Genomic DNA, 25590 nt, shown 5'->3' with positions numbered 1-25590 from the left:
GTGGCGACCTCTGCAGCCTCAGAGCTCTGGCTCTCAAAACAGCGGAGGGGAGAGGGCTGGGCGTGGAACAAAGCCAGGTGGGGAGCGCAGACACTGAACCAAAACAGCTGAGAGATTTAAGAGAAGCTTGGAGAGAGGTAAACTGGAATTCTATTTCTTGTTTGTACTGTTAAAATGTTCCTTTAATGTGAAAGCCTTTCTGTTAAATGAAGGGGAAAGGGAACTTTACGCCAAGTAGCAGCCGTAAAACAAAGGGAACAAAAGGAGGAAAGTGTTGAAATGGGTTTTGTTGCTATAGATAGATGGAGACAGATGGCTGGGTGATGGATGGAGCTCGGCAGCACTTGTAGCAAGGCCCTCAGAGCAGGTAGCCAGTAGGAGGAAAGAGGCTTGTCTGGAGAATGTCACAGAGTTAGGTCAGGTTCTTGGGAAAAAAAAAAAAAAAAACAGGTGAGATGTCCTTGCTGGGAAAGTTCTAGAAAAAAGGAAGACTTGGAACAGGGCACAACTGGAAAGGACTTTTGGCCTGTTCCATTTAATGGGCAATTGCAAATTCTCCTAGGTCAGCTCTGCCACTGCAGGCCATAGGGACAGGATGGGACAGGATGGGACAGGGACAGGATGGGCCTGAAGACCGGAGAGTCTCCAGCCATTGGATGGAAAATAAAATGGACTTAGAGTAAATAAACTGAGAACTGCCTTCCCTGTTGAGTCTAGCTCCCTAAACACACACACACACACACACACACACACACACTCACAGCTTCAAAAAGGAGCAAATAAGTTACAATAGCAAGAGACACTTAGAAGTAAACCTGTCTTGCTGCAGGTAGAGAGGAGCATAAATTTTGTGTGAGACCAATAAAATGAAGCCACTCTCCTACAGGAATGGTACCAGTTATTGCATCAGAGGTGACCTATAGCCACAGAAGGCCTATAAATTCTGGTGTTTATAGAGTCTTTTCTCATTCGTACTGCAGGTAATTAAATTGTGGGGGCATGTCTCATAAACTCCAGGGGCTTCCCCATAAAGTCCCTAGGCCACCAGATCGAGGGCAGAAAGATTCAATCAGAAACCCAGGGCCCTGCCTATGGAAGCCACCCCTTCCCTCCCCCTGGGGCCTGCTCGGCAGCTCCTGGCCGTTCACACTCCAACCTCACCAGCATGCTTTAATATTGGGCTGCTATTAGGAGGCCATTGGAAAACTGGACAGATGGAAATGTGGCTGGATTATTCCAGTGCTTCTAGAAGTTGGGGACTGGCACAGAAGGGGACCTCCACATTTCAGTGCTTCTGTCTTCTCCTGTTGTCTTTGGAACAAAATCCCATCACAAGAGGCACAAGTCTGTTCCCTCCCATGGACTACGCGCCACCTTGTTTCAGGGTGCAAGCCCGTCGTCCCTTCCCCATGGCCCAAACCTCTCCGCTGGCATCACTCCGCTGGGAAGTTGTGCATCTTCCCCACTAAACTGGGAGTTACCTGAGCACCAGCACCGCGGGTTCTCTCTGAACTCCTCAGACCAGCAACAGGGATACAGGAAGGGATTAACAAGTGGCTGTGAAAGAAGAAATAGATGTTCTCACCACTGGTGGGAAAGAGGGTATGATCCTAGCACTGGGGTGGCTTGGGGCAGACCAGGTGCTCACAGCTCACCAGCATTCTGCTTGCAGACAGCCAGGAGGGAGGCCAGGGACCCTCTATCCCTTTGTTCTGCACATTAGCCCCCACAAGGAGGTCAGCATTTTCAGGTCCCCCTCCTCACTCCTTGGATATTAATCTTCCAACAGTCCTTTATTTAAGATTTTATTTTATTTTATTTTTAAAGATTTTATTAATTTATTCATGACACACACAGAGAGGCAGAAACATAGGCAGAGGGAGAAGTAGACTCCTTGCAGGGAGCCCAATACAGGACTCGATCCCAGGACCCCTGGATCAAGCCCTGAGCCAAAGGCCGACGCTCAACCACTAAGCCACCCGGCATCCCTAAGATCTTATCTTTAATAATCTCTATATCCAACTTGGGGCTAAACTCACAATTCCAAGATCAAGAGCCACATGCTCCACTGACTCAGCCAGCCAGGCACCTTCTTCCAACAGTTCCTAAGGCTGAAGGGACAACCCCCTTTCACTGTCTGTGCCAGATACTCCCTGTCACATTTCCTGCTTTGCTTTGCTACCTGAGATATGATGCATTTTAATTCTTTGTCTCCTCTTTCTAGAATGTTAACTCCTTGAAGGCAGAACAATTTGTCATTCTGTTTTACGGACTCATCTTCATATATGGGAGCAGACTAGTAAGTGATGGTGAGTAGAGGAGTCAATGCAGGTGGTTCTCAGAATGCCGAGATTGCTAATTCCTTCTGGATCAAACCTGCAGCCCCATCTCCATGTCCCCTGGAAACCAGGCCTGACACTTGGCAGAAGTGAGTCAAAGCTAATAGTATTTATTTGGGGATGGGCTTCTAACACTCCTTCTTTTGACTCCTGCCTCAGGATGCATGCCAACGCCATCTCCCCTCGAGTCCCAGGTATACCAATTCTTTAGCTGTCCTATAACAGGACCAGGCCTTCTTCTGGGGTATCACACCAGCCCTGAGCATCTCATCATCCTCATCTGTCACCACCCACCAGGTGAAAGTGCCTAGACACAGTTCAGTCCTCAGGCATGGCTTGACTAGTGCTCCCCTCCTACCTTCTCCTGGCTGACTTTGTGTAGCCTGCTTGGAAAATGAATGCCGTGCCAAGCAGAAGGCCAGAAACGAATTTGCATTACAGCCAGATATTGTCAGGCCCATTATATCACCATTTCACCACATTTTTTAGAGGTCAAATATTGTAACCATATTTTTGAAATCAGTTAAATGAGACAAATCAGGTGCTTTGCCCAAGCTAGTATGGAGCAGAGCTTCAAGTCGGCTCTAAGGCCAGTCTCTTGATAGAAGAGAGTGATAGACTTATACTGGCATCACACATCCTGAGGATGGAAAGACCATTGACTCTATTTATTCTGGTGCCTGTTTGGAGTGTTACTTATGGTACAAATACCCCGAAAGTTCCACTACTTTGGAGATGTTAATCTGCTGAAATGATGTGGATGTGACTCCTGAGAGTCTTAGAATGGGCATAGGGCCTGAGTGATCATATAGGGCTCCACGGACCTATTATATAGATGGAGAAAATGAGGCACAGGAGGGAAATATGTGCATCCTGATTTTCACAAAAAATAGTGAGTGATGTCATTTAGAACCCCAGTCTTCAATTTTCTAGCCTGTGTGCTAACCCCTCCTCTCCCCAGGTCTGCTTTTTTATGGCCTCACCGCAGCAAAGGGAGTCCTGCATCAGTCTTTCCCTGTGTAGCTTTCCCAAGTTGGGGTGTAGGATTCACTGAATCGGTCATATCCTGCACAGATAGAGGTTCCCAAAATGTCAGGGGTTCCCTCATGGGGAACAGAGGCAGCAAACATGGGGGTAAGGACTGGAGGAGGAGCGGGCATGTGCCAACAGGGTGAGAACAGGTGATACTTGCTGAAAACAGAAAAGGGGACCACCTGAAGATAATTTGGAGTCCCACCTAGCACCCATATTGTTTTTATCCCCCCCCCCCGAAAAAAAGGAACTTTTTCTGTTTTTCAAGGGCTGTCTCACCTTTGAAAGGAGAGCAGTGAAGCAGTGAAATGTGCCTGGCAAAAACCACAGGAGCCTGACCTCTTTAACTCCACCTGGTGGGGCCACAAATCAGGCAGCCTCTGGGGAGCCACCTTGGGATGGGACTTTTATGGCCCTCCTTTGGAAATCCAGCTCTTGGGCGGTTTCTGCCTCATAAGCAGACCTACCCACGTAGAACCTCGACATCGGTGTGGTTGATTTACGCCTTTAATACCGTGAGCTTCATTTAGCCAGTCTGGAAAACACATTTCGTCGTGTGAAGCTGGAGTTTTTCTTTCCTCGTCCATCCTCACCAGACATTCATTTTGGCGGTGGGTTCTGTCCTCATTTTCCCTGCTCCTTCTGACTATTCTTCTCTCTCAGGCAGCGTCCATTCTGGCTGAGGATGGCCCCAGGCATCTCTAACTCCCTCCCTGGGAAAGGAGAGCATGGTCCAGAGGCCAGAGCCTGGCTGGGAAAGGTTAGGAATGCTCCTTGACATTTTTAAATTTTTCACGAAAAATGGTATCATATCTACAGTGGTAGATATAATAGCAATTACCCTCCCCCGCCCCAGAAAAAATTGCAGCACCCTAAAATATTCACCTATTTTCATTTATCCAAATATCCTCTTTTCATGCTTGCAATTAAGCTTACATAAATGCTTAAAACTCCTCTTATTCAATAATGCTTCACTGGCAGAAACGTATTTCTCTTGATAGCAAAGTTCTTTGTAGCAGAGGGGCGGGGCATGGAAGATTTTTGTAGATTTTGTTATCCCAAGATATCCTTAATCATCTTCCAGGGCAACAAACAGCAGACTGGAACACATGACAGCTCAAGAGCGCTATTATCTCCACACCTCCCCTGGGGCTCAGTTCATTTTCTTCTCACGAATTCTCTATAACTTATACATCAAACCGTGCTCTTCGAATTCTTTTAGATTTCTCACTTTCAAGTTATGTCTTGCTTTTGCCACTTATTTTTTGTTATCTTTTTGTCTTCCTTTTTTATTTGCTCATAGTTCTTTTCATACAATCTTGTGTCCCCCTGCCCCACTCTGGCAAACAGACATACGTTCAACTTCCCCAACCCAGCCTTTTATATCCACTCACATTATTCTTTTCTCGGTGATGAGAGTACTTATTCCAAAATCGATGTATAGGAAACCTGGTGGGGGTGGGAGGAGGGAATGTCAGTCTATTGTTCCATCTTTACCAGGAGAACACTGCATCTCAGGAAGGTTGGGACTTGTTTCAGGTGACAGCTCACTGGGTCTAAGGCCAGAGATTTACTCACTGTGTCTCTGGCCTGGCCAGATGGACTCTAGGGTGTCCAGGGGGTGCTACAGGGATATTACAGGGGTATGGGGGCTGTACGTTATCCCAGGGACTGTTTCATCATGGTGGGCCATTATGGGACAAGGACAGGGTAAGCTAGAGCTCACAGACACCCTCCCCCCCGGTAGGTGTCCATATCAGATAACTGGTATCTGGATCTTCCTGGGGAACATAGCTCTCTCTCAGGGCTAGAAGCCAGCTTTGAGTATGGAATGGCAGAGCACAAAAGGCACCCACCCTCTCCTTCTCATCCCCTCATCTGAGTGAGCCCTTTGTGTGGAGGGAGGGTGAGTCTAGAAGTACAGTCTTGCTGGAAAGAGACTGTTCGGGGTGACATGCCTGTAGCAAGCAGCTTGCTCTTCCATGAAGAACCTCTAACAATGTCAGAGCATGTGAGTGTGGAAAGAAGCCATGGGGATAGCTCTCCCTTTTTCCTCCTCTGTCCATCTCCCGGGTGTCACCCACCAGTAAGCCAGGCTGGTGGGGGCTGGGGGAGGCTCTAGCCTGTATTTCATGCTGTGTGTGCTTATTCTACTGCTGGGGCTGCTTTCTTTCTCTCTCCAACTCTATCCTTTATGAAGACAGAACAGTCTCCTTCTTAGCAGGCACCTTCTCTGATACCCACCCTCCTACCCCGGTCACAGTGACAGATGACACTCACTGGAGCCCCTGCTCAAGGCTTCTGCTCTGAATGAGAAAAGGGATGGCAGAGGGAGCCAGGCCAGAACTTGAGCAGTGGGGTCCTGATGCTGTCTGCCCCCTGCCACCCAAGTCACTGGTCCCTTTCCAGCACCACTAGCCCGCACCATCTCCATTCTGTCTGTCCCAGAGATGGACTCCACTCAGCCCACACTCTTATTTCTAGGGGAAAGGGGAGGTTGGGCGTCATCTGTGACAGGTGCAGTAGGGAGGCAGGGGGAGAACTGGGTTGCTTAGAAGAGTGGACAACAGGAGGAGAGGGAGAGAGGGGAAAGAGGAAGAAAGCAGAAGGAAGTGGATGAAAGAACAAGTGGAAAAAGGCAGACCAGGGGATGGACATGAAAAAAGGCAGGAACAGGAGAGGGGGAAGAGGCTGTGGAGAGAAAGCTATGTGGTGCTCAGCTGTGTGTTTGTTACATGGAATGGGAGGAGCAGGAAGGCTGACTTATCACAGCATAATCCAAAAGAAAAAAAAAATACCCAAGGGGTAGTTTTCCTTTTTAACCTGTCCCTCAGGGGGAGGGACAGACCTGGGGGAGAAAAGGGCCTTTATTTCCCCTTTACTCCCAGCTGATTATACTCCATTTCCCCTCTCCTATTCGAAAAAAAAAAAAAAAGTGCAATTGCAATTTTGCTCTCAGTCAAATGGGATCTATCTAATTAAAAATAGCTTTGTAAGAAAAAAAAAAAACAGCTTTATAAGTAAGCATCAAGAGTGGCAAAAACGTCCGCATATGTGGACCTGAGGAATAGCCTCCAAACCCAACATGACCTTTTTTTGGGGGTAGGAAGATGGATTTTGTTTCCCTAAGGAAAAATGTCCCCTCTTCTCCCCACTGTTTGCTTTGGCATGAAAGGGAGAGAGCTTTTCTGGATGGAGACTCGGCGGGGAGTTGCCTTCTATCTGCTTTGCATGCTGCGCACTGTGAATTGATACTGTGCTGATAATTCCGAGGAGGGTGGGGGGTGCACAGAGAGTATCCAGCATTGTGAGCATCTGCAAAAACCACTTTGCTAAGAAATGATCTTTTCCCTCCACACAATGGCAAGACGTTACCCTTGGAATCTTCTCCTGACAGTGACGACAGTGGCAGAGAGTGAGCATAATTTCCCATGTCTCCACTGAGGTAGTTATTTATACAATTCTGCGCTGGAGTCTAAGTCGGTTTTGTTTTTTTTTTTTTTTTTTTTTTTTTTGGTGTGTGTGTGTGTGTGGTTTTTTTTAACTCTGCCGGCTGCTGCGGCTTTTGCAACGAAATAATTACTTTTGTGCCAAGTACTTAGGTAACAAGATAAACAAGAGGCAACATAAATGGAATGTAAATATGGAACAAGTGTCTGTGAAGGGAAAGGCAGCCTAGGGAGAAAGAGCCTGGCTTGGCTTGCTGCATTCAGCAAATCCCTGGGGAGCTGAGAAAGCTTCCTTCACCCTCTATCAGTGTATCTATGACTCCGTCTGTATCTCGATGAGGAAGCCTCACTCAGATGGTTGAACAAGGGTCAATGGGCAACAGGGAGGTAAAAGATCAGGATTCACTTCATGCTATGGACAACTGCCTTTGCAGAGCCCCATGCTGGGGACGAAAGCAACACTGTAAACACAGGAAGCTGTGTCTGGGTCCCAGCTCTGACATCCATTCTCCCAGCAACCTCATGAGCAAGTCATTTCTCTGCTCTGGATCTCCACGTACTCATTTCTAGCATGAGGGATGGAACTGGGTGAGCTCACGGATCCCCCAACTCGATGTGATTTCTTCCAGACATTTCCATTATAGACTTTGGAATCCACAACCAAGGATCTAGAAAATGTGGATTCTAAATTCCAAGTCTGAATCTTTACTTAGCCAGGCAATTGTCATTTGGTAATACCATATGTTGTAGGTTGTATAGTTGAGAAAACCCCAAAAGATATGCCACTCAGAACCTTCTGTGAATGTGACCTTATTCAGAGAAGCGTCTTTGCCGATATCAATAAGAAATGAGATGATCCTGTATTAGGATGGCTTCTGATGGCAGGGGAAGCAGATCCAGAGATATGGGGGAGACGGCAGGGTGAAGATGTAGGCAGAGATGGGAACGATGCAGCCACAAGTCAAGAAATGCCAGCAGCTACCGAAGCTGGAAGAGGCAAGGAAGGATGCTTCCCTGGAGCCTTTTGAGGGAGCACAGTCCTGCCGACACCTTCACAGTCCCTGCCTCCACAACTGTGGGAGAACATATTCCTATTGTTTTAAACCACCCGGTTTGTGGTAACTTGTTACAGCCGCTACAGGAAACTCATACACCATCCATTAGCCTGAAATAATGACCCAACCCCTTGGTGAGATCTCCTCCTCTCTCTTCTATTTTAAAAGATGGGAATCTGTCCAAGTGGGTGTAAAGAAAAGAAAGAAAGAAGCAGAATCAGAAGGAGAAGAAGGAGAAGAAGCATCCCTCTGCCCAGTTCCTACCCTGACGGATGTCCCTCAGGACCATGTTACAGAAAAAGGGTTTCAGGGTATGTGAAAGTGGTTATGTCACTGTGAGAAGTGAGGTGTTGTAAATATCCCCTGAAGCCACCAGTCAGGAAACCTGGCTTTTAGCTCTCTCACTATTGTCAGGTAGCTGCTTGGCCTAGGCCAAATTACTTCACCTTTCCGGTTCTCAAGCTCTTTACCTATAAAGTGAGAGTGTTGGTCAGTGGCTCCCAACCCTAGCACAGCAACTATTTTGCAAAGCCCCAGGATTATCCTAAAGTAAAATTCAAAAGCAAAATCATCTCAATGATATAATCTATCTATACTTATAATTTAAAAAGTAAATGTAATGTACTAATCGTGACATGAAGGAGGAATAAAAGTAATTTATAATAAAATAATTTTTAAAATATGTGAGACATGTCTATATTAAAAAAATGTGATAGGCAACAGTGGAAAGGTTTGCACTACATATTAGGTCACTGTGAATGCAGGAGGGAAAAATGTGAGCTGACACAGGTGTACTGACATCTCAAATAGCACAAAGAAGAGTGCCGTCAGTGACAAGCTTTTTTAACACTCTCAGAGCACTGAACACAATCTTTCCTTGATTTACAAGGAAGTTACATTTCTTGAAAATACAGTTTATATTAAAAGCATATTTTAAAGCATAATGTTATTTGATGTCATTAAATGGAGTGAAGCTCGGGCCAGGGTAATTATAAGCAGGTTTCTCACTGACATGCTTGTCCTACAGGACCTTCAGGAGTCATTGTAGAGTGCAAGACAATTCCACCTTGGGAAGGCTTCCCCACACAGTGCAGCACATCTAGCATTCCTGTCCCCTGCTATAATGCCAATACTACCTCATCACCGGAACAGGTAAAAATGGCTCCTCAAATTTCCTACCTCGCCCCTGAGGAAGGCACTAAGCCCCTTGAGAACCAGCAGATTTAATGTTCCTCACTCAACCCTGAGCTGAAGCCGAGGTGGACTCACCTTCTCTGGACCATTGTAATTAGTGTCAGTGCTTAGAGTGTCAATCAACAAACAGCTATTGCACTTGCACTCTTTGCTCTGCATTGAAGCTATAGAAGATGAACATTTGCTAGGCAGGACTTGGATTTCTCTGAAGACTGGGACTCAGGTCCCCTTCTTCTTGCCCTCCATCCTTCCTCCTCCCTTCCTTCATTTCTTTTTTTTTTTTTTAATTATTTATTTATTTATTTATTGGAGTTAAATTTGCCAACATATAGCATAACACCCAGTGCTCATCCCATCAAGTGCCCCCCTCAGTGCCTTCCTTCATTTCTTAGTTTTACTTTTCCCTTTGGTCTTCTTTCCATCACTTTCTTCTTTTTTTCTTCCTTTCCTCTGCTGAGTGCTTCTGAAACTCCAGTTTAGATTGATTAAATAAGAATGGCCAGGAATTAAGTGAGCATTCAGATTCCTGGCTAGAGCAGGTCTAGAAGGCCTAGTTCTTTCATGGGAAAGCTCTTTTCAGACAGGACATGAAGCTACATAATGAGCACCTGTTGTCCATTTACTTTTAGAGGAGGACTGTTTTAGAGCATTGTTTTTAGAAAATAATTCCAACGAGATATTCCCCCTAAACATGGACAAATTACTCACCTGGAGAAATATCAAACTCAAAGACAGTAGTAGTTCCAGCTCAAGAGCAGTTATGGAAAATGGTTCTCCAGTAACCATATCCAGGCTGGATTTGGAATTAGGTGGGGGCCCCATACTGTAGCAAGCCGGCACAGTGCAGCTCCCTGCCCTCACACATGGGCTGTTGGTGTCAGCTACCCCGTCTCCCACTACAGTTACCTGGCATTTAATGAGCAACAAAGGTCTAGTTACTAAATTGAGTTGTACATGATAGTGATTAATGATAAAGAATAAGAGGCGTCCAACCTCACATGTCTGTAAATGGGAGAGATGTGGACACATTTTTAACCAGGAGAAAGGGAAAAAGAAGCAACTTTGGAGGAAGGCTGCCTGCCTTGGGGCTGCGATTTTGCCAGTGATTCTGGCTCTGAGGGTGGGGCTGAAGAGTGGGGTGGAGAACAGCTTCCAAGAAGCAGACATGTTTGACTCTGGCCAGGCTGGGTTTGAATACAGTCTTGCCCTTTATTAGAACCTGGGAACTTGAGCAAACTGATTAACATCCTTCATAAACTGGGGGTAGTGACTTCTACCTCTAAGCCTGCTGGGTGAACAGCTGGGATGATAAACACAAGAGGCTCTTAGGTTTCTGGCAAGTTGCAAATACTCTGTGATTTTCAGCTCTGCCTTCCCACCAACTCCACCAACAAAAATCCAAGAAAAAGATCAAGCCAGGAGAGCCTAGAATTGGGTGGATGAGTGACTATTTGCACAGGAGATTGAGGATAAGGGAAAGGTTCTGAGAGTGACCTGGGGTCTGGCAGGGACTCCCAGAATGGGTCTAGAGCAGGGTGTGCCAGAGGCTGGCCCCTGGGTGGAGGAAACACCTTCCTAGTCAAGGCCACCTTAGTAGGTCTCCACTGTGGAAGAGAAGCTTGGGAAGAATGTGAATGATGTTTTGTGAGGCTCCTTAGAGCTCCAGAGCACCCGAGGTCATCACTTTTAATTTACCAACTTTGAACCTGGTCTACTCTAAAGCAGAGAGCCTTTCTGGAGTCCTCTCTGCAGAAGATGGATCCAGAATGCCTTAAGCTCATCCCAGCCACAGCCTTCTAAGAACAAATGGATCCATATAAGCAGCCTACATTGATCAAAACCACAAGCCTGTATTGAGTTTCTTCTAGGTGCTTTATCTTCCCAAGTGCAAAGCTGATCATGCCACTTCCTTGCTTAAAGATTTCCATTGACTCCACATCACCTACAGGATACTGCCTGAGATTCCTTAGTGTAGGTGACAAATCCCTTCCATCTGATATTCTCTACCTGCCAACCTTCAAATCCTGTCTCCAATTGAGCACATATGGTCCACATGCTGACATACCCTACGGTACCCATTACCCAAGACTTCTCACCATGCCCTGAAATATCATGCTTTCTCATGCCACTACAGCTTTGGATATGCTTTTCCACTGTTTTCATTCCTGTTCCCTCCCTGACTTTTTTTTTTTTTTTTGGTCACTATGATGTAGATCCATATCACACATCATCACTTGTGTCATGCCTGCCCTTAGAAACCACCAGCAGAGTTCGCCACCACTCCCAACCAGGGATAATCAGTTACTCCTCATTCTTTCTTGTCTCTCCTTCTATAATTATGATTAAATGTAGGCTGAACTTCCTCACTCTATGCTCGGAGTCACTAAGTCTCTCTTATTCCCCAGCATCTTGTCTCTCTGTATAATACCAGCTGTGTTCTGGTATTCTTTAGATCATCAACAAGTTTATGATTAAGTGTGATCTGTTACTGACTTAGTTTCTAGTTATTATGTTTTTAATCTCTAGAATTATCTTTTGTTTCTTTTATTAAACTTGATTGTTGATTTCAGTAATTCTTGATTTCTAAGCCATACTGACAAACCTCACATTTATTTCTCTAAATGTGTTGTATTAGTTTGCTAATTAGCTTATCATAATAAAATACCATAGACCGCATGGCTTAAACAACAGAAATTTGTTTTCTCAGAGTTTTAGAAGCTAGAAGTCCAAGATCAAGGTTTCAGCAGGTTTGGTTTCTCCCAAGACCTCTCTTCTTGGCCAGAGGATAGCAGCCTTCTTGCTGAGGGGTCATGTGGACTCTGGTCTGTGCACACACATCCCCAGTCTCTCTTTGTGTGTCCAAAATCCCTCTCCTTATAAGAACATCAGTGGTCCTGGATTAGGACCCACCAGATGACCTCATTTAACCTTAATTATCTCCTTAAGGTCCCCATCTCCAAATATGGTCACATTGAGGACTACGGCTTCAACATATGAATTTGTGGAAGGACACAATTCAACCTACAACACATGTTAAATGGACTTATTTTGTGTTTCTGTTTCTTATAACCATTATCCTTACTGGTCTGATTCTGTGGCTTGAACATTTCTGTTGGCTCTTGCTTATCTTGTACAATGAGTGATTTTCTGTTAGGAACATATATTCTTTGGCACTTATATGAAGGAATTCTTTGAGATCTGTGTTTAATGTATGTTCCTCTACAGAGAATTTACTTCTCCCAAGCATCTGGGGGGGGGGGGCACTTCTAATTTGCAGCCGCTTAAAATTTAACTTTGCATTTAGACTTTGTGGGGTTTTTCAGGAATGTGTGTGCACAGTGAGGTGTGTTATACAAAGATCATAGGAGTTTCAGCCCTTACCTCACCAAAGGGGAGTTTTTAGTTAGAAATTCTCCGAGAAAACTTTAGTTTTTGTTATACCCAGATACAAGGCCAAGGAAGCTCCCAATCCCTGCCCCTCCCCATTTTTTTCTGCCTAGCTGCTTTGAGTTTATCCTCTTTGATTAATTGACTGTATCATGGCCTCATTTCTTCACCCCTCCTGTATCAGTTTCCTAGGATTGCAGGAGCAAATTACTACAAACTTGGCAGTTGAAAACAACAGAAGAATATTATCTCACAGTTCTGAAGCCAGAAGTCTGCAATCAAGATATTGGCAGAACCATGTTCCCTCCAAAGCCTCCAAGGGAGGATCCACCCCTGCTTTGTCAGTTTCTGGTGGCTCCAGGTGTTCTTTGGTTTGTGGTGGCATCGCTTCAGTCTCTGCCTTTGCTTTTACATGGCCCATGGCCTCCTAATCTGTGTGTCTCTGTGTCCTTTCCTTTTCTTATAAGGTTAACAGTCATTGGATTTAACCCTTCTTTCCCCAGATCTAGGATAATTTCTCCTTGGCATCCTTACGAATTATATCTGCAAAGACCCTATTTCCAAATAAGATCATATCTTGAGGTTCTAGTTGACATGAATTTTAGGGGGAAGCTCTTCAACCCCTACACCTCCCAATATACATACCCTATGCCATGCCCTTTGTATTGACCTCCCCCTCTGACTATCATCCTAGCTGTGTGACTTTCTTCAAGCAATGGGATGTTACCCATTGTGCCACCTCTGCTTGTGCCTTGAAGAAGTGCAAGGGCAGTTCTATTTGTTGTTCTTGCCCTCTGGCAAATTGCCTTGAGAGAGCCATGCCCCTGGCCCCAACCATAGGCTAGGAGAAACAAGAAGGAGAACAAACACATTCTAGTTGCCCCATCTAACAAGATCCTAGTGGATAGACAGATGAACTGGATACCTTTGAGTGGGCTTAGCCAAGATCAGTAGAACGGCCTGGCTGCCAGGCTAGATATGTGGGTAAGAAACGATTATTTTTTGTGTGTCACTGAGGAGTTGTAGGTGTCTCTTACTCAGTAGTACTCTGTAATACACAAGTGATGCCCCACCCCCCCAGCAGGTCTCTCTTCTGAGATCCTCTTATCTGACCTCCTACCATACCCAAGCCCTAGGTTTCATCTCCTGTCCTTCAATACTCTAGTATCCCATTAAAGTAGATTCTCTAGGAAAGCAAGGATCTGTAGATCTCTCCAGAGAAGGCCAGCTCCAGGACATGCCCACCTACATAGAGTCACTTTCTTGTCGCCTTCTAATTTACAAGGACTTCCCTTACCTTCCTAATGACCAACAATTTAAAGAAAATATATTTTTAATACAAAATTTGTAGGTACCCATTGGTGGGAGAGAGTTGTTTGGCCTATCTCCTCACCAAACTATGGTTTTCCAAATAGGAGAGAAACTGCAAAGTGCCTTGCTCAAATTGTCTTTCTCCATAAGTGCTCCTCTAAGACAGACCATTAGCGTCTACCTAGGTTCTATGTAGAGTCACAGTTCTTCCCACAACACTTTGGGATCTTACCACTGGAGTAGCTGAGGGACCCTCTCTGACTTGTGTTAGAAATCTCACCTGCTTTTGTGAACGGACTGGAAGTGTCTTCTCCTGGGGCCCCCTTCACCCATTCACACACTCTGGTCAGCCAGAGACTGACCTAGAGCCTCGGCCCATTGGGGTACAGCCCAATCATAATTGTGATTCTTCAAAGCCAGTGATTCACATCACTGAATCAACCTCAGTGCTTCTCAACTGGAGCCTATTATCATGATCATTACCTGCCACCACCTTTTTCTATTTCATCTAACATGACAAGTGTTTTCTTTCTTGTACAGTTTCAGTATCTTTATAGTATAAGCACAGGTGTATTTTATTTGAATAAATCTTTTGTATGTATCAACTAGCTAGGTTTTGTTCAGTCTGAAATTACAGGAGGTGATAAGCCATGTTTCCAGTTCAAGACCACTTCCTGTACTTTCATGCTCCTACTTGACAACCTTGCTTTCCCCCTGCCCTTGTGGCTGGGCTCCTGGAAAGCAGACATAGTGATAGACCTGAAAGCAGCTCCTAGAATTTACCACTGTTGACTGAGTCTTTGAAGTTTTTCCCAAAATGTTGGGGATCTTCCCATGGATGCCATACAGATGGAGTTTCCTGTTGGAGAATAGGAGGTAAGAGCCGCATTGGAACCACAAGTCAGGAGGCCTCTGGGGCCAGATGCCTTCTGTGTCTTCAATTTAATATAATAAGCACTTATTAAAGGATGAAGTGTGTGAGCATGTACCTGAGAATAGAACTGAAACCCAATATGAATGAACGGAAAGGAAGAAAGAAATTAGAATTTAAGTCAAGGGAGGGTCCCTCAACTCTGATAAATGAATGATCATATTGCTGACTTATTAGAGGTTTCCTAGTTAGCAATAAAAGAGAACAAAGATGAAAGGAGCAGTCTTCTTGGGAAGACAAGGCATTTCAGGTAAAATTCATGTTTCCCAGAATGCACTACCTATTCTTATCTTGCTTCTTCTGAAAAAGCAGATGTAGCACATTTCCCTACTTCAGAATATGGTGAGCCAGATCTGGTCAGTGGAAGGTGGTTTATTTTTAATATGGCATATTTCACTCCACCCTTATTTAAAAAGAAAATGCATTCAATAGACTGATGTCTATAACCAGAAATTCAAATTATTAGCTTACAGCAGCTTGAATTATCTAAAGTCTCTGAAGACCCAAATTACAGTCAGATTGAAATTTACAATCAGAAATGCAAATATTCCAGAAACTGCCTGTATAAGTAGACCCATACATTGGGCCAAGTTACAATTAAAAAGTTTTCTTGAGAGCTTGGAATCAGAACAAAGGAAGTCAGAGGGACAACACATTTAACAGCATCAAACAAACACAACCTGATCCACTATCTTGCAATGGGGTTAATCTGGCACATAGGTCAGGAATACAGAAAGTACACTGCCTTCAGCTCCTGTCATCTATTTCCACATTTAAGACAGTCTGCCACTATAATGGGATACTTTTTTGGGTGAGAATCTTCTGTTCCATTAGTACCACTGGTTGATTTGGGGAATCCGTTTTCTTATTTTTTCCTAGCTGACCAATTCTCTTCAGATCAACAAACTCTTTCTTTAGATTTGTTAATGCTTCTACTAGAGTTACAGCCGTCATTAGAAAATTCTCTCTTAAGCCTAACACTATCTCTTTTTAACTTTTTCCCACTAGTGGCCCAGAATTTAGCTCTGTATGGAAACAGAAAAATGATGCCTTGTTCCATGACAGCTCCTAAATAACTCAAGGCTTGCTATCTTCAAGGTTGCCACATACACTGGTGTAAGTTGTACCCTAAACAAGGGAATATATATGGGGAAGAGTGGGTGAAAAACCTGGTATGGCACTGCCCTTGTCTCGAAATGGTGTTGTTCTCTTCTTTGCCAAAAGCTTTATACAGACAAGCAATGGGCATGGCAGTTATAGTGCTCCACATTCAACATTTTGGGCCCAACAACTATTTCTTAAAGCTATGGCATTCTGAACTCTCTCTGTAATATTCTCTAAAGATGAATTACGATTTATCAATATCCTATATAAATGTAGCATCCAGAATTGGCTAAAATCTACCAAAAGCAATGAGATGGCTACATTCCCTTGATCCATAAATTACAATTCACATGCCTAAAAGTTACACTGACTTGTTGTTGTTGTTGGTGGTGGTGGTCTTATACCTCTCCTTCCTGAGTAATTCAGAATAAAATAGAAGTTTTGAGTAGGAATCCTAAAGATCACTTTGTCCAATTTTATCATTTTAGTTAACACAAGAGGGTAAGCAACTCTCTTAAGAGTTGCCTGCATTACAGAAGGGTCTTGTCCCTTAACTTTCAGTCAGGAGAACTAAACCATATCACACACTCTCTCTCTCTCTCTCTCTCTCTTTTTTTTTTTAAAGATTTTTTTATTTATTCATTTGAGAAAGAGAAAGAGTTCAAGCAAAGGGGAGGGTAAAAGACTAGCCACTGAGCAAGGAGCCTGACTCAGGCTGATCCTAAGACTTCTTGGATCACAGTCTGAGCCCAAGGTAGATACTAAACCAACTGAGCCATCCAGGTGCCCCATACTGTCTCTCTTTTAATTTCAAAGTGACAGTGTGAATTTTTTAGACGAGGTTATCAATGGGAATGTCCCTTTCACTTCTGAAGAAACCTGGTAAATGATGACTGTTTGAACCATGATGGGCATTCTGCAGGGTTTTGAGGGGTCCAGCTTTCTTCTGTTGGCCCCAACCCTGCTGTCCTCCAAGCATCTGTGGTCCTCGGTCAATTTTTCTTACCTAGCCCTTGTGCAGCACTCCGTGTATGACAGCAGTCAATAACCTCCTTATTAATTAAATGACACTTTTAAAAGAGCTCCTCCAGGGGCTCTGAGAAAGCCAGCTTTGGCTAGCTATAAAGTTTTCAGTAATCATTTAAGAAAAAAAATGTGATTCATCATCTTTATGGCAGATCACGGCCGCCACATTCTCCCCAGGAGTTCCATCCATCAAGTTCCTCAATGCAAGGACGGCTAACAAGGTCCCTGTCACTTTGGGTGAAATATACAGGTATCACCAGAGGCTCCTGAACCCACCATGAGCAGAGAGAGGTATAGCTATTTCCCCATCCCAGCATGCTCCATCCAGGAAGCCAGCAAGATGGCTTTGCCTTGTTTTACATCTCCATCTGCAGAGTAGAGGTGGGAAAGAAGAAATCTTTTGGTTTCTTCCTTTCATGAGAATGGTTTCCTATGGGTAAGATGTCTGAAGTGATGAGCCCAAACTTTGATGTCTGAGATATTCACCATAAAATTGTTTGCAACAGTTACAGGCTTTTGTAGGACTTCTGCTTGTTTTCTTCACATTCCACACTGAAGACAGCAACTACTATGTGTACAGTATTTTGCAAAGTGACTCTGGTTATGTTATCTCACATGGTCCTCACTTTGGCCTTGTAAGATAGGCTGGGCAAGGGTTATTATCATTCTTATTTTGTAGAGGGGGAAACTGAGGCACATCCATGGTCACTTGGATTACAGTGGCACTGTAAGATTAGAGCTAGGATCTAGCTTTCAATTCCATACATTTTAAATGATCATATCACTATGCCTTCCATCCTTACTAACCCTGTTTCTTTTCTGCGTATAGGACAATTGTATTTTGAATTAAGTTGTTATGTAGCCCTTTCTGTTTGCATGCATCAGGAATATCCTCCCTCGAATAAAATACTCAGAAATAAGGTAGGATGCTATGTTTGGACTTTCCAGTCAATTCAGGTGAGCCACCAGTAGACTCCATATTGTTCTTATCAAGAAATTTCAGACTGTGGGGGTCAGCTGTCCACTGTCCTGAGTAGCTAGGCTACTGTGAATAGATCTAAACCTTTCTCTGACCACTGAGGCTTGGGCAAGGGTGACTCACAGCTAGCCTTGCAGCCTGTTTCTCCAGCCATTGAAAAAGACTGGAGTAAATCTGAACTGAGTTCAGCACACACCTAGAAGTTCTGTGTATATGCAGTAAGTCAGTAAGAACATATCCAGACTCAGTTTACATTCATTGTGTGTGCCACATTAAGTGCTTTCACCTGGGTTATTTCATTTAATTCCAGTTCTCTGCAGTGGATATTATTGCCTGTATCTTTCAGAAAAAGAACTAAAGTTCAGAGAGGCTAAGTGAAGTGACACTCAGTGATATGCTTCCTTTCACTCCTCTCATATAGGTGATAGAAAACTGTTTCTGTAGATCTCATGTCATTATGATCACTCCATTTCTTCCTTCATGTTTGCTTAATTCACTGGCCATGACCCTATGAGCTATAGACTAGTTCCTCTCTCATTGATTCTAGACATGGCCAATAAGGCATGGACCAGCAAGACACTGCAAATCTCACCCAGAGCTGGAAGCCTGCTGTCCTGCCCTGAGTAAGGAAGCGTTCTTCTTTCTTTCCCTTCTGTGAATTAGGCTGCAGATCCCTGGAAGTGGGAGGCTTCTAACTGAGGATCAGTGGTTGTCTGCTCTTCTGCTATCGTTTCCTGACATGCTGAACCAACTGGTTTACCTGCCAACTGATTTACCTGCCACTCTAGGCTGAAACCCCATATCAGAATTCCCTGCAATGGAAATGATCCATGAAGGCAGAAGAGGAGATATGTTAAGTCATAAGAACAGGTGTTTGTTCAGAATGATGGTGAGTGAGTCTGATACTTTCTTTTGCACAACCTCAGAGGGCAGAGTAGGGGTGGATAGCAGGGATATGGATGAGAGAAAAGAGGGGGGGAGGAAATCAGAGGAAAGGAAAAGAGCAATAGGACTCAAGTGAATTAAGGAAAAGTGAAGGAGAGGGAAGAGAAAATGTGTGAGGGACATACTTTTTTTTTTTCCCCCCAGCTGCTGCCTTCTGGGCTTTCCCTATGCCTCAGCACACCCACCTCCCATTCCTGGAAATGGTCCACTGGTGTCACTCCTAGAAAACTCACAGAGCCACACCAATGTCCATTCTCTCACTCTATTGAGCAATCTTGAAGAATTTTAAAAATCCTTTTACTCTCAGTTCAGCTGGATGGGTGAGATCTCAAGAAAACATTAGGTAGGTAGATCGATAATAGATAGATAGATAGATAGATAGATAGATAGATAGATAGATAGATGATAGAGATTCAATGCCTACAGATACATGAAATGAATGAATTTATGAAATGCTGTTTCCTCATTCTTATTAAACCAAAGACACAGCAAGGAATATGGCACTCTCTCTTTCCAGATCTTTCCTATTTCTTCATCCTACTTTTCCTTTACCCATTCTCCCTTCGTAAGGGAGAGTAACTAACATTTCTGAATGCTCATTATTTGAAGCCATTGTATTTGCATTTATACTAATCAGAAGCCTTCTACTTGTAAGTAACATACTTAATAACACAATGTAGCTTAGACACAGGAAAGGAAAATCATTGGTTCTTCAACTAAACTTTGAAAAGGCAAGAGGAATTGCACCCTCTAAGGCTGATGGACCCAGGGATGAAGCAGCAGCAGGCCTGGCCCTCTGGCTCTGTATCTGTCCTCTCACTTCAGTCCAGGTTGGGGGTCATTACCCCAGAATCCTTTGCAAGGAAGGGCAGTGCCACCTGCAGTACTGAAGGCCTGATTTTAGAGCTGCCATCAAAGGGCATAAAGGGCAGGGTATAAACCCTAACTTCAGAAGAAAAATGCTCAGGGAAGGACTCTAGATGGCATCACATGGGTCATATACTTCATCCTGGACCAATCACATGGCCAAAAATATGCAACGAGTGATTTGCAAAGCTTGGGTGGTCAGCAACCAAGGGGTGGAGCACTAGGATTGGCAGCTTTAAGGGATATAATAATAAGAATTGGGAATGACTTGTATCTAAGGGGAATTGGGGTTAATATTGCAGGAAAAAAAATGGAGGACATGAGTTACACACAAAAAACAACAGATGGCAAGTTACATTCTTCATTACATGTAATCCTCAGGTCAACACCAGTGTTTGGTACGCGTGGTGAGGCAGGCTGTGTGGGTTTTTTAACGCAGATCCCCAGTAGCTGTTGGTGGGGCTAGGGTCATAGTAGGTACTCAAATCCTTGTTAAGTGTAAATGAGATACATGCTATAATTAAGCCCATTCTATAAGGCTTGGTAGGGTGAAATAGTCAATGCAACAAAAGGGTTATACCTAAGGGCTGTTGCCTCCTTCTTCATTTTACTAGGGATTACACTCTACCACCCAGCTGCAATGAGGTCTGACTATAACATATTTCCATTTTCCTATCAGAGCATGACCATATAAGGGCCTGGTCCATGGGGCCCTTCCTTCTCTCTGAATAGGGAAGGAAGAAAGATACTGCAGCTGGGGTCAGCTCAGGTGTGAGGCAGGCCTGACAGGAGATGAAGATGAGCACTTATGGAATCCTGCTCTGGTTTGAAGGCTGACCTCCCTGAGCAGGATCCAGCAGGTGAAGGCAGTATCCAATGCTTCTGTTGGATCCAGAAGTAGCTCAGGTGATCATCAGTATCCACGCGAGGCCTGGAGAAAGAGGAGTCAGTTGGTTGCACTGGAAATAAAACTGATAGATGCATGTATTTGGACAAGAGCAAGATTCCAACCACATGGATGGGACCTCGGCACAGTGACCAGGCTCCAAACAAGCCAGCTGGGGTCTAGGAAGGACTGGCCAGGACAAACAAGGAGCTGCCATGCTGGGTAAGAAAGTTGAAGCAGAGGCTGGATATAGGGGAAGTCTGTGAATTGGCTGTCAGTGAGTACCCAGAGCTCACCCTAATATTCCCAGAGTACAAAAGCAAGACCTCATCTCTCTCTCTCTCTCTCTCTCTCTCTCTCTCTCACACACACACACACACACACAGAAACTCCTGCTAGGAAGGCTGGGAAAGGAAGAGGTTGGCAGGAGAAGGCAATAGAGAATGAATCAAATTGGAGTCCATAGGAGCAAGGAGAAACTTCCCTTTCATATAGTGAGGCAGTTCTAGAAACTTCTGCATCACCCTCTCTTCCCCTAGCCAGGCCACTTAAGAACTCTCCCATCATGTCTTCTTCTCCTCTTGCTCAACTCTGATATCTGGGATGATGCATGCCTACTTCCTTTCATTTTCCAAAGTCATATATTGCAATTGACCTGGAGCTGCACGTTAACATCCCTTTCTCTCAATACCCATCCAGGACCTAGCATCAGGCTGTGCAAATCAAATCCCTGAGTCCTTGATGCCACACCTCCTGTCAGGTCATAGACTACCTGGTGTTCGGCAGTCCACTGTAGCCCACACTGCAGTGAGGATACTCCCCATGACTCTGTAACTCTGTTGGAAGGGGCCTGGGGACATGGAACTGTAGAGTCTCTGAGGCCAGCTTTGAAAAATAAAATAAAAGAAGAAGCTAATACCCCATTTGTGTTTCACTTCCATTTCTCCATTAAACCAATGAGGGAAACCAGTGTCCTGTATCAATTCATAATTTAAAACCAGATTCAGCAGCCAAGAGTGGATAAGTGACATAATTTGCTGCCCTGGAGGAGGTTTCGAGGCTGCTTCTTCCCAGGAGAGCTGTCCCCCCTGCTCTCCAGGGCAGGTGGCTCTGGCCCCAGCATCCCCAGGGCCCAGCCCCTGGCTCACTAGAGCAGCCTGGCCCTGCAGCTATACCCCCCTGAGCAGCCAGAAAAGCTCCACTGAGTGGGAGCAGGCTATTAGCTACTCTGAAGATCACTCCCTTGATCAAATAAACTAACTGCACTGTTTACTGTGTAAACGTGGACTGAAGCAGCAGCGCAGAGGGGGGTTCATAACAAGGGCTGTTAATATTTATGGCTGACATCAGCAGGCTTCTGGCACCACCATAATGAGCCCATCCCAGCCTGAGTCGCTTCAACCTTCCAGCAGAGGCAAAGAAGAAAAAAGCAGAAAGCAGATGGGAGGAAGGATGAGGCATGCATGCCTGCATGTAGAGCAGTACCCAAAACTTTCCTGATGTGAATTGCAGGGCCAGTGCCAGAGGTAGAAATGTCTACAGAGCACCTGCTATATATGGAACATTGAGCTGAGGGTTGCAATATGGAGGTTAAAAGGAAAACCAAGGAACCAGGGGAATGAGTGCTACTATAGGAACACTCAAGTCCAGACCAGGCCAGCCCCTATTCTCTAGGTCAGGGAAGCCTTCCAGAGCTGACAAATATGGTTTCCAGCTGAATAACTTCAATGTGGGGGAAAACTGTGGTGATCCTTCTTTAGAAGGAAGTGGGTACTCATAACCCCAGGGACTCAATATCTCTCCTGGATGGCTGTCTCATTCTTCCATGAAGGAGCCTCTCTGAGCTCTTTTCCTGAGTCTTGTAGACTGGGGGCTCCATACTGAGGCCCTCAAAGAAGGTTGTGGTGGGCTAGTAGAGAGGAGGCAGCATGGGGCAGCAAGAAAACCTTGAGAGCCCAGTGGTTCTCCAAGCTCCTTAGGAGACCCCCATGGGGCCATGGGGCCATGGTCCTCACTGTGAGTGATGTGGCTGACCGACATCCCACTAGGAGTAGCTGCTCTCCTCAGGTGGGAAAGGACTGCTCAGCACTGAACCTACATGCCTTGACCAGGCCCAGGACACTTCTAGCAACCTAAGTGATCCAAAAGGAATGATCCACCCTGGCTCTAGGCCTTCTCTGCCAGTCCTATTGACTATGTGATGTTGGGCAGAAAATCTCATTTCTCTGGGTCCATTTCCATGTTTGCACAAGGAAGAATTTGGACTAGGCAGGAAGCACTAAATTACTCTAGCCTGGACTGGTTGAAGAGGCCAGATAGACAGACACAGGATATGCATTTACATAGAGAAAAGTGGCAAAAGGTTGTGCCAGCCAATACCCAAGGCTGGGCCTCTGGGGCTCCAAGAACCTCAAGAAGGTACATGACTGTATATGTAGATGTGTGCATTTCTTGAGAGGAGAGGGTCAATAGCTTTAATTGGATTCTTAAAGAGTTCAAAATGGTTGAGAACCACCATATTCAGATCTGATAAAGGCTCTTTAACATTCTAAGATCTTCAACTTCTGAAACTTCCATGCCTCCATGAGACTTTCTCCCTCAAGATAAGTTCTAAATGGGGCTTCCCCAATGTCTTACAAGTGCACAGCAGGGCAGTGTTCTGGGGTAGCAAGAAGGGAAATTGTACCCAGCACAGAGTTAAGGGCATATTCTCTTATTACAGGGATATCTGTGAGTCTCAGTTTTCTCATCTATAAAATTGGCATAATAATCAAGTGTAATTGCAATTCTGGAAACACAGGCAAATGTATAACAAATCATTTATGGAAAGCACATAATAGTCCATGATAAAATAGCATTAACCATGTGTTTAGATTTAACAATCACTCTGCAGTAGCATCTGCATGAGAGAATCATTTTTAGGATTGTATGTAATGATGAATATAAATTGTCTGGCATGGTGTAAGTGCCAATAAATGTTAACCAACAATGATAATTATAATTTTTATCTCTGTGCCATGGTCTGTATCCTGGGCTAAGGTTTGCCTCTTGTCCCCAAGTGATGCCTTGAGGCATGCCCCCAAGTTCTCTCTAGATACAGTGTGTCAGGAGGAGTCTTCTTATTTAAGACCTCAATGGGAACAGATAGACCAGAAGATGGACCAAGAGTCCAGGCATTTGGCCAAGTAGCCAGAGGCCTAGAAGACCCTGTAGGGACAGTGGACAAGTAGTTTAGAGGGCAGCAAGTTAAACAGGGGCCAGGGTTCTGTAGTAGTTGAGAGTAGTATGGGGGATGTACCCCATGATTAGTGTCCAAGTATTGATTGTGGCTAAAGGGAGATGTGCCAAAGACCAGCAGGTGATTTCTGTTTCTGATTACCACAGGTTTCAAGGCACTGTGATTTCTTCTCAGCAGGGAGAGAGCTGCAGAAATAAATGCAATGCAAGTGTGTGTGTGAGTGGCTGAGCATTCTCCAAGAGCATGGAAGACCCAATTCTCCCTGCAAAGCTGGATCTGCAAATGTGTCTCCCTACCCATTCTTTAATTAAAAGGGATCTCCATCCTTGTGGGGGTAGGGTATAGTACTGGTGGGGCAGACATGCTTAGAGAAGCTAGAAGGGCTCTCCTGGGTTCTCTGAATAAGAGTCAGATCCCCAGAGGGTAGGGATGAAGCAACTTTGGAATGGGGGTGGGGGGGGGGCGCGTTGCTTGATGGATGGAGGCAACAACAAAAAAATCTATTAGCAGTGCTTTGCGCTCCTTAGAGAACAGTTCTTGAGGAAGCCAAGTAAACAATTTCCTGATTCTGGAGATTTGTTAATTAAGCACTTTGAGCAGGCTCTAGGGGGAGGGGGGCAGACAACTGTAGAATCTGACTTCTGAATCTTCCAGCTTTAGGAGAGAGAGAGCAGTGGATTTCACAACCAGTGGCCTGAATTGTCTCCCAGACTGTCTGAGGGGTGGGCCAGTCTGCTGTCACTACAGGAGACCATGCCCATTGAGGGGCCATATATGAGGAGGGGGCTGAACTGGGCATGCAGAGATACACACTTTGTTCTGTCCATCCTGATGCCAATGAGCTGTGCAGTGCACAGAGCCAGAAATATCTGACCTGTTCAGGGGAAAGTCCACTCAGTACCAACCAGTGGAAATCCTGGCAAGAGATTGTGCCCATTATGGCCTGGAATTTTTGTGGGGTGGGGGGGTGGCATCACAACTCTGATTTAAGCACAGGATGCCCCCTGGGCTTTTCTTTTGGAGTGCATATACTCCTGGGAAAAGTAATGTATTAAATCACTATGTATTCTATAAAGGAAATTGCTAAAAGAAGATACCTCTTTGATTGGAGAAATGGGACATAAGGAGAGTGAGTAAGCAAGGGAGGGGGGAAGTCAAAGACCAGGGAGAGGGGAACTGCAGGCCACTTTTCTACCCAGTCTGAGGGAATTGGGAAGATGGGGGAGGAGTGTGCCAAATCTGTCCCCAGGCTCACTGTCATTCTACCCAAAGGTCTGAATTCTACCCAAAGGCTCCCAGAAGGAGCCCAAGTAAAAGAGAAGAAAGACAAGAGGGAACAGGAGACATGGAAGAGAATTTCCTTGAGCTAATATCAGGAATTTGCTTTCCCTAAGGGGTTTTTGAGGTCAGTCTCATCTGGGCCACTGTCCTGATTCTCGGGAGTGAACCCAGAAGAACCATAACTTCTCTCCCACCTCTCACCCTCCCCAGGTGACAGTTCCGTTCCCGCAAAGGGCTATAAGAATCAATGTTTAGTAAATGGAATCATCTCCCGGAGGAGCCATGTAGGGGACGGACTCCCAGAAAGAGCCTTTGCAGGAAGGGGAGAATCGTTTAGGTGAACAGAGTGATCCAGCATGGGTCCTACCCCATTACCAAAGTCCTCCTCTGGCAGTCCTTTCCTAGACGGAAAGCCCAGATTCATTCCTAGACAATAATCGTAATTTACTCTGTCTCCAGACTTCTGGAAAAATGTCTCTTGTCAAGCTAGAAACCCAGGATCTCCATCTCAGACCAAGAGCACTGCCCAGTGCCCAGCACCCAACACCACATTCCATAGTTTCATA

At 44.9% G+C, this 25590-nt stretch overlaps 1 long non-coding RNA gene across 3 annotated transcripts; it reads left to right on the top strand.

Annotated features, from left to right (window-relative positions):
• Positions 1–24173, top strand: LOC144296086 (uncharacterized). Of its 3 annotated transcripts, none has more exons than XR_013363213.1 (7): positions 1–137; positions 2225–2309; positions 8044–8186; positions 8903–9027; positions 12641–15814; positions 18471–18696; positions 23890–24173. It is a non-coding gene; the product is annotated as an uncharacterized LOC144296086 (long non-coding RNA). The 3 variants fall into 3 exon arrangements; XR_013363212.1 differs by having other exon boundaries at positions 16981–18696; XR_013363214.1 differs by lacking the exon at positions 8044–8186 and having other exon boundaries at positions 16981–18696.
• The last annotated feature ends 1417 nt before the right edge of the window (positions 24174–25590 follow it).

Source organism: Canis aureus, chromosome 24, assembly GCF_053574225.1.
Source record: "Canis aureus isolate CA01 chromosome 24, VMU_Caureus_v.1.0, whole genome shotgun sequence".
Taxonomy (NCBI): Eukaryota; Metazoa; Chordata; class Mammalia; order Carnivora; family Canidae; genus Canis; species Canis aureus.
The sequence above is the reverse complement of the archived record's forward strand: the minus strand, read 5'-3'. Positions and strand labels throughout refer to the sequence as shown.